Source organism: Erpetoichthys calabaricus, chromosome 11 (assembly GCF_900747795.2).
Source record: "Erpetoichthys calabaricus chromosome 11, fErpCal1.3, whole genome shotgun sequence".
NCBI lineage: Eukaryota > Metazoa > Chordata > Cladistia > Polypteriformes > Polypteridae > Erpetoichthys > Erpetoichthys calabaricus.
In genome coordinates, this window is record NC_041404.2 from 21,147,026 (window position 1) to 21,161,492 (window position 14,467).

Sequence of the window (14,467 nt, forward strand, 5' to 3'; positions counted from 1 at the left end):
TCAGTGCTGCCCTAAAAGAATATAAATATTTGTAAATGAGCTTAATGTTAATGGACACAACTATTTTGCACATGTCAGATCTTTCTTTACGCATTATCTTTTGTCAAGTAACTCTCTAAGCAGTTTCCCAGGTTACATTTTTATGTGACAAGATAGATTGCCAAAAAATATTACAACATGAGCATTCATTTGGAAACCACAGTCACATTCATTTATCTCTTCAATGCACCATATGTTACTTAAAGGATGTATTAAGTGTCCGTAATGAATTTCTCTTTGATTTTGCATACAATAGACTATATTTCAAAAAAAGCATAAGCGACTTCAGACCATTTTACCAAAGTTTACGAAGTTCTTCTTTAATGCAAATATGAGAAATTGGCTACTCTTGTTCTTAGTTCAATCACTCATCAGGGAGTCTTCATGGTCATTGTAAATCTGTACTGGACAATGCAAATTCCCAGTTTGGATACTGATGAATAGTTAGCTACTGCATACAAACAGAAGATAATCTGAAATTCTTAAAAATACTTGTTCCATTTCAGAATTGTGAGGATCCAGAGCCTATCCTAGCAGCACTTGGACAGGGCCAGCCAGCCACGACAGGGCAAACTGATAAACACACAGGACCAAATTAGACTTGCCAAATAAACTACTGACAACATGCAAACTGGGCATAGGATTCAAAGCAAGGATCAAGGATTTAAGGGGCAGCAGTGCAAACCACTGTGACACCATGCTGCTCACAAGCTTAATCCAAGGATTGAGTCCTAGGAGGGGGAAGCCTATGCCAGCAAGACAGAAAGCAATCCTAGATGTGGTGTCAGGCAGAGACTACCCAGGATATGAACGTGATTAACTAGCAGCTTCATATAAATCACTCTTTAATATTTAAAAATGTTGCACTACCCAATGTGTTTGGATTTCAAAACAGTCCTAACACACACAGCCTACAAACAAGGACCCACAGGACTTGAGTCAATAAAAACTTGCCTGAAAAATGATGTAAATAGCAAAAAGTGGTTTGTGAAGGGGCATTTGCAATACACACCTACAGCAACTAGCAGCAAAATCAAATACCAATTTGGGAAAAATATATAGCAACCTGATTAGTTTTGTTCTATCCAGGCTGCATAAATATTCATAACACAACACAGAAGATGCAAGGCAGAGCCTTCAGAGAGCGTCTTATTAAAATGACTTATCCATTGTTGCTGACTTCTTTCTTGGTGTATTTCAAGAGCCAAATAAGAGAGAGAGAAGCTCGATCAAGTTAATGCTTTGTCGAATGCTCCTGTTTTGTTGGTCTGAGTGCCACATCTTGATGTCACGCATCCTTTCTTTTAAGAAAATTAGGTTTATACGGTTCTAGAATGCTGTTGCATAATCCTTTTCCGCTCATTAAATATAGTGATTATTTTTTTTATTAATGAACTAATAACTTGAGCAGGAAATCTATAGTAACAAATAATTAAATGTTTATAGTAATATAAGAGAATATAGCTATTCCTGGTAGAACATAAGTAGTCAATCAATAGTGGCTTTACATAGCTCTTGTCATGCTTCATCTTCAATATATGTTCTGGAAAATGTATTGTAAACATATAGTCAAACATTTACAGTAATACAAGAGAATATAGATAATTCAGTGTAAAGCCTAAGAGACCAGAATTGGCTTGGATACAACAACATCTTCTGTGTCGGGAACTGTTTCTGGTTGAGTTGAGTTCAAAAGGCTCTGCAGGTAACCTTTAATTTGTTTAAATGATTACAAGCTGTGACAGTTGATCCTGCTGTTCGTGGAAAGATGATTGTGATATTAGATGGGTGCACAGTGTTAATGGCTGTAAGTGCAAAGAAGGATGAGAAAGCACATAAGTAACTTGTAGGCTTACTTGCTTCTATGTATACATGCTTAAATGCTTTTTGTATATGCTGTATACTTGTAGACCTATGTTACTCCTTATTGAATTAAAGAACATATTTAAGCAGAAAATACTTCCTTAAACACAATATTGTGTTGAAATATTCTTTCATTATTTGGGAGTTATTTTTGCTTGATTTTCTCTATAAGCAACGTTTACTTTAACTTTTCTTCTTGAAGTTACCCAAGACCAAGTAATATATGCTTGGACATGTGTAAAAATTGAAGATGGTAAAAAAATACCTAAACTTTGCTGCATGATGGAAATTGAGGAAATGGCACACATGCTTGCACATCCAAATGTAGTGCAATAATGAATGCAGTAATCCACCTTAATGAAAGGATAAGTGTCTGTGTGTCTGTCCAGTTGCTCTGTTTCTGTTATTCCAACAGATGGCACATCACAAACATTTGTAGCTACAAAATGCATTGCATTTATCATTACAACAGACAGAGCATCACACACACACACTAACACATCCAAATGGCATACAACTGAGATATATGGATTTGCAAGGCACACTGAAAAAGGTAGTGCTGAGGTGTATGTTGTTTACTTAGATTTCAGCCTGTCTTAGTCAGGTAGCACAGCTAGTACAGTTATAAACACACACATCTGCATCAGCATTAAAATCTGAGTTTCTAATGTGTTTTTATTACTATTTACAGTACATGTTCGCTGCATTCATTGTGTAGCTTTATGCTTGGGAATATAGGCACAACATCCATCCATCCATCCATTTTCCAACCCGCTGAATCCGAACACAGGGTCACGGGGGTCTGCTGGAGCCAATCCCAGCCAACACAGGGCACAAGGCAGGGAACCAATCCCGGGCAGGGTGCCAACCCACCACAGGACACACACAAACACACCCACACACCAAGCACACACTAGGGCCAATTTAGAATCGCCAATCCACCTAACCTACATGTCTTTGGACTGTGGGAGGAAACCGGAGCGCCCGGAGGAAACCCACGCAGACACGGGGAGAACATGCAAACTCCACGCAGGGAGGACCCAGGAATCAAACCCAGGTCCCCAGGTCTCCTAACTGCGAGGCAGCAGCGCTACCCACTGCGCCACCGTGCCGCCCCACAACATTCATATTACTGAAATCTAAAGTGTCTTATATATAAAGATCCTTTCTCTTCATCTTTTTCCACTTCTATATGGGAACCTTCTCCAAGCACCTCCTTGCCAGTCAAACCCTTTTCCTTTCAGATCAGTACACTTTGGCCTCCATTGTTTTTTCTTCCCCTGCACTTCCATTCCCATCACTCTTTTGCCCACTTATTCATTGTCTCTCCTCCTCACATCTCCGTACCACTTCATCCTACATCCCTGCACTTTTTTAGCTATCTCACACACTTTTGAGGTACCTCTGATTGTCTCAGATAGATAGATAGATAGATAGATAGATAGATAGATAGATAGATAGATAGATAGATAGATAGATAGATAGATAGATAGATAGATAGATACTTTATTAATCCCAAGGGGAAATTTGCATACTCCAGCAGCAGCATACTGATACAAAAAACAAATTTAATTAAAGAGTAATAAAAATGCAGGTAAAAACAGACAATATCTTTGTATAATGTTAACGTTTACCCCCCCGGGTGGAACTGAAGAGTCTCATAGTTTGGGGGAGGAACGATCTTCTCAGTCTGTCAGTGGAGCAGGACAGTGACAGCAGTCTGCCGCTGAAGCTGCTCTTCTGTCTGGAGATGACACTGTTTAGTGGATGCAGTGGATTCTCCATAATTGATAGGAGCCTGCTCAGCGCCCGTTGCTCCGCCACAGATGTCAAACTGTCCAGCTCCGTGCCTACAATAGAGCCTGCCTTCCTGACCAGTTTGTCCAGGCGTGAGGCATCCTTCTTCTTAATGCTGCCTCCCCAGCACACCACTGCATAGAAGAGGGCGCTCGCCACAACCGTCTGATAGAACATCTGCAGCATCTTATTGCAGATGTTGAAGGATGCCAGCCTTCTAAGGAAGTATAACCAGCTCTGTCCTCTCTTACACAGAGCATCAGTATTGGCAGTCCAGTCTAATTTATCATCCAGCTGCACTCCCAGGTATTTATAGGTCTGCACCCTCTGCACTCAGTCACCTCTGATGATCACGGGGTCCATGAGGGGTCTGGGCCTCCTAAAATCCACCACCAGCTCCTTGGTTTTGCTGGTGTTCAGGTGTAGGTTGTTTGAGTCGCACCATTTAACAAAAGTTTCAAAGTTGCACCATTTAACAAAAAAATTCCACCTTGCACTAATAGCAAGTAAAGCTGGGGGTTGGGGCTGGGCCACCATAGGCAGCCAGGGGGGCACACCCCTAGTATCCCTATATTAACCTCACATTAATTACATATTTCAAGTCTTGTTTAAGGGCAGCACAATAGCACACCAGTAGCGAGTTCTCCTTATTCGGAGTTTGCATGTTCCATCTCTGTTGCCTTGGGTTTCCTCCAGGTTTCCTTCCGCAGGCCAAGAACAAGCAGGTTAGGTGGATTTGTGGTGCTAAAATTGGTCTTAGTGCGTATATAATGTATGTGTGTCCACCCTGCAGTGGACTGGCCCTGCCTTGCACCCTGTTCTTGCTGGGATTGGCTCCAGCTGCTCAAAAAAAAGCGGATTGGGAAGACGTCTCGAGTCTTATTAAACAAACTGTATAAAGCACAATTTTTCGATCCCAATATGCCTGCCTTGTGCTTAGCTCTTCATGACTCTGAAATGGATAGAAAGATTAGAAAACAGATCCATCCATCCATCCATTGTCCATCCCGCTGAATCCGAACACAGGGTCACGGGGGTCTGCTGGAGCCAATCCCAGCCAACACAGGGCGCAAGGCAAGAACCAATCCTGGGCAGGGTGCCAACCCACCGCAGGGGACACACAAACACACCGACACACCAAGCACTCACTAGGGCCAATTTAAAATCGCCAATCCACCTAACCTGCATGTCTTTGGACTGTGGGAGGAAACCCACACAGACACGGGGAGAACATGCAAACTCCACTCAGGGAGGACCCGGGAAGTGAACCCAGGTCTCCCAAGTGCGAGGCAGCAGCGCTACCCATTGCGCCACCGTGCCGCCCTAGAAAACAGATATTTTTGATAACTCACATCCATCCATCCATCCATCCATTTTCCAACCCGCTGTATCCGAACACAGGGTCACGGGGGTCTGCTGGAGCCAATCCCAGCCAACACAGGGCACAAGGCAGGAACCAATCCTGGGCAGGGTGCCAACCCACCGCAGGACACACACAAACACACCCACACACCAAGCACACACTAGGGCCAATTTAGAATCGCCAATTCACCTAACCTGCATGTCTTTGGACTGTGGGAGGAAACCCACGCAGACACGGGGAGAACATGCAAACTCCACGCAGGGAGGACCCGGGAAGAGAACCCAGGTCCCCAGGTCTCCCAACTGCGAGGCAGCAGCACTACCCACTGCGCCACCGTGCCGCCGATAACTCACATTCAAGTGTTTATTTTATTTACCTTAGAAGTTATATGGAAAGAAAAACCTCAATAAAGCCATAAACACAAGTGCAGCGTACATAAAATAACTGTCAGTCATACAACATCATATTAGAAGACAGAAGCCTCTTTAACAATCCATTACTGTATCAGCCTTTTCCAAAACAATATAAAGTGCATTGGTCAGGGTGGCCATTTTGGGTTAATAATTTTTTTTTCTTTACTGTGCAGAAAGAAAATGCAATGTGTGAGTATTTAATATTTTAAATTGGCTTTGTCACATAACTAGTGGTTCCACTGTAGGGCATTTAATTTTAGCAACATTCACATTGTCTTGCCCACTGATGCATAGTCTGTACAATGTCTATTTTAAAAACAAAGTGCTATCTGAATGGATTCAACAAGGTAAAATAAAAAAATAAAATAAAGTTTGATAAGTGTGTGCCTTGCATGAGAAATATCTGAATGTGTGTGCGTTATCTTAATTGGTATATGATTTGTTACTAATGTGCCTACTCATAATAACATAATATTTTTTTAATGTTTAGGAAATGTGTGAAGCTTCTTTATGAGCTAAGTCTTATCTATTAAATACAGCCATGGATAATGAGCATTCTTAGACAGCGTAGCCAGTGCATACAGCGCTTAAATTACAGAACATTATCAACCTGTCTACATTTTACATTATATTAAATAAGAACACCTCATCTAACAATTTGAAAATGGGTAACAGTCACAAAATAAGATATTCTACAGGATGGAATTGGAACAATAGAAATTAGATTATGGCAGCTCTGACGCACAAGTCAAAGACACATTGCAAGCATTAGCTGACTACTCACTATTTTGTTTCTGGATCAAATGTTACAAAATTGTGATAGTTGTGTTTAATAGTAACCTAATCTTCATCTGCAGTTTTTCAGTTACAGCAATGCTTTGCTTTTCAGGACAGCTGCAAAAACAGAGTACTGATAGGATCTCTGATGAGCAATTGTGAGCAATCAGGAAGACATAGCTAAGGCCAGCAGTGAGGTGTGGGGACCCCTGTGAACTCCCGATCGTGCCGCACTTTGCACCGCATCACTCTACTTTGCACATCACGTTTTTTGCATAAAGGTTTCAGTTGCTGCTGTGCAGTGAGAACACAACACACAAAAGCGGTCCAGGGCTAGGAACTCATTGGTTTTGGCTAGCACAGATTCAGGCATTGCTCCGTCAGTCCCATCACACTCCTGCTGCTTGATGAGAATTGTAGTCCCAGTATCGCCATAGCCAAAAGATTATGATAATGTAAGGAGAAGGTGTTGTGAAAAAAACTTTCCTCCACTTTCAAAGAAGTCAATCATGGAGACCAGATGAGAATTCAGAAGAATTGTTTATTTGTACATAGATATGAACGAATGTCTCAGTCCATAGAAAGAGCAATTAATTGAACAATTTGTTATCTTTTATACTTTTCTACTACCTTACCTCATTTAATACATCACATCATTTGACCTTTAATATGCAGAACTCTGTCATCTTAACCAATCAACTGGTGCCACCAGTATTTTCAGACTCTTGTAGACTCTCCCATTTACCTGAATGCTGCCCCGTTGAAAGGGGAGTCCTGAGGACTTTTCTATTAACTTAGTGTTGCTTCCTGGGAGGGGTCTTTGGGCTTTCCCATTAGTTTATCCTCGCTTTCCAGAGGGGTGTTCATTACTCATTTACCTCATTTTAACCTTAGTAACTACTTTGGTGGCTCCTCTAAGATGAGGCAAAGCCTCATATGCCAAGGCTTAAAACAGCATTTAGTGAACCCTATAGTTACATTTAGTTCTTTTCCTTATGTTTCAATAATTGATTGCTACAACATCATTTAAGTATATGCTTGTAATAGATTGTATATTAACTAAATATTCAAGAAAGGAAGTATATTGTATATATTTTGAACTTCTTGTGTATGTTTTCATCATTATTTTTTACCATTATATTGCCCCACAATCATGATGTCTATTATGGCCAACAGGAAGAATAGCATGTGCCACTGGGTGAGTGGGCATCACTCTACTTTGCATGTCACATATTTTGCATAAAGGTTACAGTTCCTGCTGCACGGTGAGAACACAACACAGAAAAGTGGTCCAGGACTAGGAATGGGAGAAGAAGGTGTTTTAAAAGAGCAAGGCAAAGAGTAATCTAAAGAGCGGCAGAGGTGTCTCGATAGACATTTTAAATTCAAGGAAACAAAGCACTAGATAAAAATTTGACTTTAAAGAATTGCTATGCAGATGTGAATCACAAGTTAAATTAGGCTTGTGATTGATCCAAAAATCTGGACCACACCATCTTTTATAAGAAAAGGAACACAGTAATGTGACAGGCAGCAGTAGCAGCAACAATTTAGAAAGAAGGCGGCATACATTACAAGTCTACAGGAATATGGCAAAAAGACATATTCAGCATAGTGCAGAAGGTTCAGAAAGATTATAAAAAAGGCATTGCTCTGCCACTTAGTTTGATTTTTTTTTTGGTTGATATGATGTCACGGGGGTTAGTTAGCTTGTGTGCATATGTAGTGGCTTTAAAATGGTTGCTGATGATTAGAAAGAAGACAGACACACCAATATCCGGATTCTGCCGTTTATTCTGCAACAACGTCATCCAACTATAAGACAAGCATTAAGGGGCACAGTCAGCACAAGCTGCGACAGGCGCTCTCCCAGTCTCCTGCAACAGCGTCATCCAGCTTTTTTTTATTATAAATATAAAAATTCACAATATACAAAACAAAAAAAAATTTCAGTATTAAAAAAAATAGCTTTGAGAATGTTCACTAAAATAAAACATAATAAACTAACTCAGCCACACATATGACATTACAGAGCCATGGTCATGTAGTTTTGGTGGCCATGTTATTGCCGAGCCCCATGCTTAGTGATTGCTCTTTGCCTGGAAGAAGGAGGAACTTTCTTTCTAGCAAAACATATCTAGTTTACTGGAAGTTTATTTTCAAGGATTTCTGGCTTTAATGTTTGACCAGCTTTTGAGACTATGTATTTATTATGATTAGCCTTTCATGCTGCAGACTGCTGTTCCTGTTTTTGAACAAAAGTCCTGCACCTCATCCTGGTTATTTTAACCTTTCTGCTTCATCCTCTAGGGCAGGGGTGTCCAACTCCAGTCCTGGTGGGCTGCAGGATTTCACTCTAACCATTGCCTTAATTAGTGTGCCGTTTTTGCTGCCGATTAACTTGTTTTGCCTTTTAATTGACGTGACTCAGACCCCTTAGTTTTTTCTTCTTCCTTAATAAACAACCAAACAATAACGAGACACAAAACAAGCTGCCACATGACCAGCTCACCTGAAAGTAAAGAACGGTGAAGGTCTCAGTCATGTTGGTTTGCTCAGGTCACCAAAACGTCTTGACGGTGGTCTTAGAAAAAACAGAAGATCAACAGTCTGCTTGTGGCAGAATGAGAGCAGCGACAAGTCATGATATGCAACAACGGCTTTAATTAACGGCAAGAATCAGCTTTTTATTAAGAAACTGCTTGGAGTGAAATTGGCTGGAGTTTGACGTTCCAATTTAGCTGGTCATCTTTTGGCTCATTTCACATCTCATTTCGGTTTGGCTGCCATTTAATGAAGAAACGAATCAATTCAGAGGACTGAATCCTTAAAAGCAGGGCTATTAAAATGAAGGGAAAAGGAGTTAATTAGCAGTGAAAACTGATCACTGATTAAGAAAAGGGTTAGAATGAAAACCTGCAGCCCACCAGAAACGGAACCGGATAAACCTGCTCTAGGAGAAATTACAACAATTATTAAAGTCAGTAGTATTTTTCTCTCTGATCTAATCCCATATCTTAAACTTCACATTTTGCAAAGTGTAATAGTCTCTAAACCCTTAAACGGACCAATTCCCAAAGCCATCATCGACTAGAAGACAGTCACAATAGAAGGACCATGTTTGGCTGGGTGTTGGAATCATACAAGCTCAAATAATTAGTTCATTTTGACCCTGATTATACGCTTTTACTGTGCCAGGGTATCTTTACCAAATGCCACCCACAGTATAAATGTGCCTGTTGTATAGGAAATGAAAAGCTGTCATTTGTGAACATGACAATTTATATATTCATCGGGTGAGATGTATTTATAGTCTTTAAAGATCAGGATTACAGAATACAATGCTTGAAAAATCTTCATTATTTCCAGCATTAATTGTTACATCTTGAATGAAGTTCAATTAGAAGCCCAATATAAATCAATGAGTCTGATAATTAGCGCCAGCTATTTCAATATTAGTTTGGGGTTCTTCTTACCGCCTCCTGTATGGAGGTGAGGAGAGCTGGACTGTCAGTCAGTCAGCCCATACCTGACAACTACTGGCAAAAAGACTACAATAGATTCAATTATGCTATTATACTTGTATTTCAGTATTTTGTGGTCAGTGCTGGTCGGACAATGGTTAGCACTCTTGCCCCCCAGCACCAGAGTCCTGGCTTCAAATCCTGCCTGTGGGAATTCTGCACATTCTCGCTATATCTGCATCCGTTATTCACTGAGAACTCCTAATGTCCTTCCACATCCCAAAAACACACATTAAGTTAAATGGTTACTCCATGAGTGCATGCATGAATGTGCCCTGTAAAAAACTGGCATCTCTTTCACACTTGGTTCATGCCTTCATGTCTTATCAACAACTCTTACCTGATTACAGAAAGAAATGGATATAGTGAATGGATGGATGGATCAAAGTAATTGGAGCTGAGCAAACTATTGAACTTTGAAAATACCAGCAATCAGTTTATAATTCTGGAAGAGGTGAAGCACTCAGAGATTTTCTTCCCTTATTTGTGCCTACTTGTTACCAAGTGCAGCTAACCACAAGCAGTGCCAGCCTGGCAAATGTCCCCTCCACCCACTCAGTCTTTAAAGCCTCAAGCAGCACTGAGCAATCACTTGGCTCATTGCTCGCTAGTCAACCGACTATTACTGGTACATTTTCCGACATTTATAGAACTTGCTGTGATGTGAGCTCTTTTTTTTACCTTATTAAATACAGACAAGGGATGAGATCTATTATAGTCCTTCACACAAGGGAGGAATACTCATATCCATACCGAGGAGTTTCCGTTATCCATTTTAGCTATTTGACAGATGTGGCATTCGGCATGAAAAATACACTTTGGATTTTGGTTGTTTCAGCTGGGGCTGCATTATCAGATAAACAGCTGGCAGATAACAGTCTCTTACTCTTTGTTTATAGATGCAAACATTCATTTATCTTTTAGCAGAAGTGCTTTAGGTAGTTCCTAAAATATTATTTGTTTGAATTTTCCAATATTGCCATTGAGTGATGCAGTTGCTCATTCTGCTGCCTAACACTTCCATGGGTCCAGCTGTAATTCTTGACTTGGTCTCTTTTTGCTGTGAATTTACACAGTCTTCCCTTTTCTCTATTGATTTTCCTCCAGGTACTCCAATTTATTTCCACACACATCAAAGCAGTGCATTTTAGATTGCACTGACATCTCTATCTTGGAGCGAGTATGGGATTGTGTCCTACAATCGACTGGAACAGCATTCAGGGTGGGCTCCTGCTTGGTGTCCAGTGCTGGAAGGAAAGTAACTAAAAATCCTTTAATAAGTACAATTATATTATTAAGTGTAAGCTAGTGCACTGGCCATTATGGATTAATACAACATTCTCAGTTGAATGTCAAGTACATTAAAGGACCTGAGTCTATTCTGAAACAAGTGATGGCTCTGGAATTTTTTTATATAGTCAGATTTTATTATCCACCAAGTGTATTCTGCTATTCAGGGCTAATCATAGTCCAGACAGTGGCACATTTACCTGCATTGTGAAGGAGCGTCAGTTATGGCACTACGGCCATGTGGCGCGATTCCCTGAGGGTGATTCGGCTCGCAGGATCCTCATTGTTGAGGACCCAAGTGCCTGGACAAGGCCAAAGGGACCCCCATGTAACACCTGACTGTGGCAGCAGTGGTGTGCTGGGGAGGCAGCATTAAGAGGAAAGACGCCTCACGCCTGGACAAACTGGTGAGGAAGGCAGGCTCTATTGTTGGCATGGAGCTGGACAGTTTAACATCTGTGGCAGAGCGAAGGGCGCTCAGCAGGCTCCTATCAATTATGGAGAATCCACTGCATCCACTAAATAATGTCATCTCCAGACAGAAGAGCAGCTTCAGCGACAGACTGCTGTCACTGTCCTGCTCCACAGACAGATTGAGGAGATCGTTCCTCCCCCAAACTATGCGACTCTTTAATTCCACCAGGGGGGGTAAACGTTAATATTTAACATTATACATAGTTATTGTCTGTTTTTTTCACCTGTATTATTATCATTCTTTAATTTAATATTATTTATTGTATCAGTATGCTGCTGCTGGAGTATGTGAATTTCCCATTGGGATTAATAAAGTATCTATCTATCTATCTATCTATCTATCTATCTATCTATCTATCTATCTATCTATCTATCTATCTATCTATCTATCTATCTATCTATCTATCTATCTATCTGACTTCATGTCTGCCTGGGGGGTTGCCATCCAGGACCCCAATCTGCTTCATCATGTGGTGAGTGCAGCAACGTGCTGTGCCAGTGCATGCTTCTCAACCTGACCTGATCTGACCTGACCTATTCCAAAAAAGTTGGAAGAGTATGGAAAATGCTAATAACAATGAAAAGGAGTGTTCAGAGAGAAACAATATAAAGATGAGGTATTTCATGTTTTAACTAATCAACAGCATTGTTCATTAATACCTGCAACATGTTCCAAAAATTCGGGGACCAGGTAGTTTAAGAAGAAAAACAATGCAACAGTTTTTTTTTATTATTATTTTTATCGATAACAAGAAACCAACAAAAAAAAAACGATTTTGCACTATGTAAGAACAAACACAACACCACCCCCCCACACACACACACACCATATGAGACTGCTATTTAAACAAAAACACAAAACATTGGGCGGGTAAATTGGTACACACACCACACAGGAGAGCTAGACAAATTTTAAAAAAATAAATAAACAAGAAATAAAAATGAGGAAAGGTGTACAAGGAAATAAAAACTACATCACGGAGCAACCCCCAACCAGCTCTTTACTATTTGAGCAATATGAAGCCAGTTATGGATAGCAGAGCCAGAAGAGCTGTTGATCTGAAATGCAGAAAGTTTGAGAAGGACAAGATTGTAAAATAAAGACCTCCATATAGCAGGAGAGACAAGGGCCGGAGATTTCCCATGAAACAATGTGACAAGTTGAAATAGCAAGGCGCCTGGTTTCATAACACAGAGGAACTATATAAGAAAGGGTGAAGCAGATCTGTTTCTTTCTTAGGAGACCGAGCGTCGTACTTTAATGTGGGTATTGACATCCTTTAAATATTCTACAGCTCTGTGATCCTTGGAGGTCTCACCTCACAACTTACAGGACTTAAAACATTTGCTGCTAAAGTCTTGGTGCCAGATACCGCAGGACACCTTCAGAGACCTTCTGGAGTCCATGCCTCAATGGGTCAGAGCTGTTTTGGTGGTATGAGGGGGACCTACACAGAATTTGGCAGGTCTTTTTAATGTTGTGGCTGATCGGTCTATATTCTATAACTCTGTGGTGGCCAGTGCAATTATCTACTTGGTGTCCTGCGCCAGTAACATCACTTCCGGAGAGGCCAACCAAATCAGCATGCTGATTAAGAAGATAGGCTCCTTCATGTGACACACTCTTGGACTGCTGGAGGTAGTAGCAGAGGAGAGGATGAAGACAAAACCAACGGTCATTATAAGCAAAGTTGGACATCTTCCCTCTGACATACTAGCATTAAGTCCTTTCAGCCCACGGATATTCAGTAGAAGTGTGTCAAAAAACGCTATTGGGGCTCCTTTATACCAATGGCAATATGCCTTCATAATACCTCACTGGGACTCCTCTCTTATTTTTAGTCAAGTGAGACATTTTTTAATAATTCATGTGTGTATTTTGGGGTGATGTTGTTGTTTGGTATGAAATTTTTTGACCTATAAAAGTCTGTTTTCTCTTTGGGATACATAAAGTATCTATCTATCTATCTATCTATCTATCTATCTATCTATCTATCTATCTATCTATCTATCTATCTTTCTATTGTATTATATAGTGCCTTTCATATCTATCTATCTATCTATCTATCTATCTATCTATCTATCTATCTATCTATCTATCTATCTATCTATCTAATATAGTAATTTCCTTATCTATCTATCTATCTATCTATCTATCTATCTATCTATCTATCTATCTATCTATCTATCTATCTATCTATCTATTGTATTATATAGTGCCTTTCATATCTATCTATCTATCTATCTATCTATCTATCTATCTATCTATCTATCTATCTATCTATCTATCTATCTATCTATCTATCATTTAGTGCTTTTCATATCTATCTATCTATCTATCTATCTATCTATCTATCTATCTATCTATCTATCTATCATTTAGTGCTTTTCATATCTATCTATCTATCTATCTATCTATCTATCTATCTATCTATCTATCTATCTATCTATCTATCGTATTATATAGATAGTGCCTTTCATATCTATCTATCTATCTATCTATCTATCTATCTATCTATCTATCTATCTATCTATCTATCTATCTATCTATCTATCTATCTATTGTATTATATAGTGCCTTTCATATCTATCTATCTATCTATCTATCTATCTATCTATCTATCTATCTATCTATCTATCTATCTATTGTATTATATAGTGCCTTTCATATCTATCTATCTATCTATCTATCTATCTATCTATCTATCTATCTATCTATCTATCTATCTATCTATCTATTATTTAGTGCTTTTCATATCTATCTATCTATCTATCTATCTATCTATCTATCTATCTATCTATCTATCTATCTATTATTTAGTGCTTTTCATATCTATCTGTCTATCTATCTATCTATCTATCTATCTATCTATCTATCTATCTATCTATCTATCTATCTATCTATCTATCTATCTATCTATCTATCT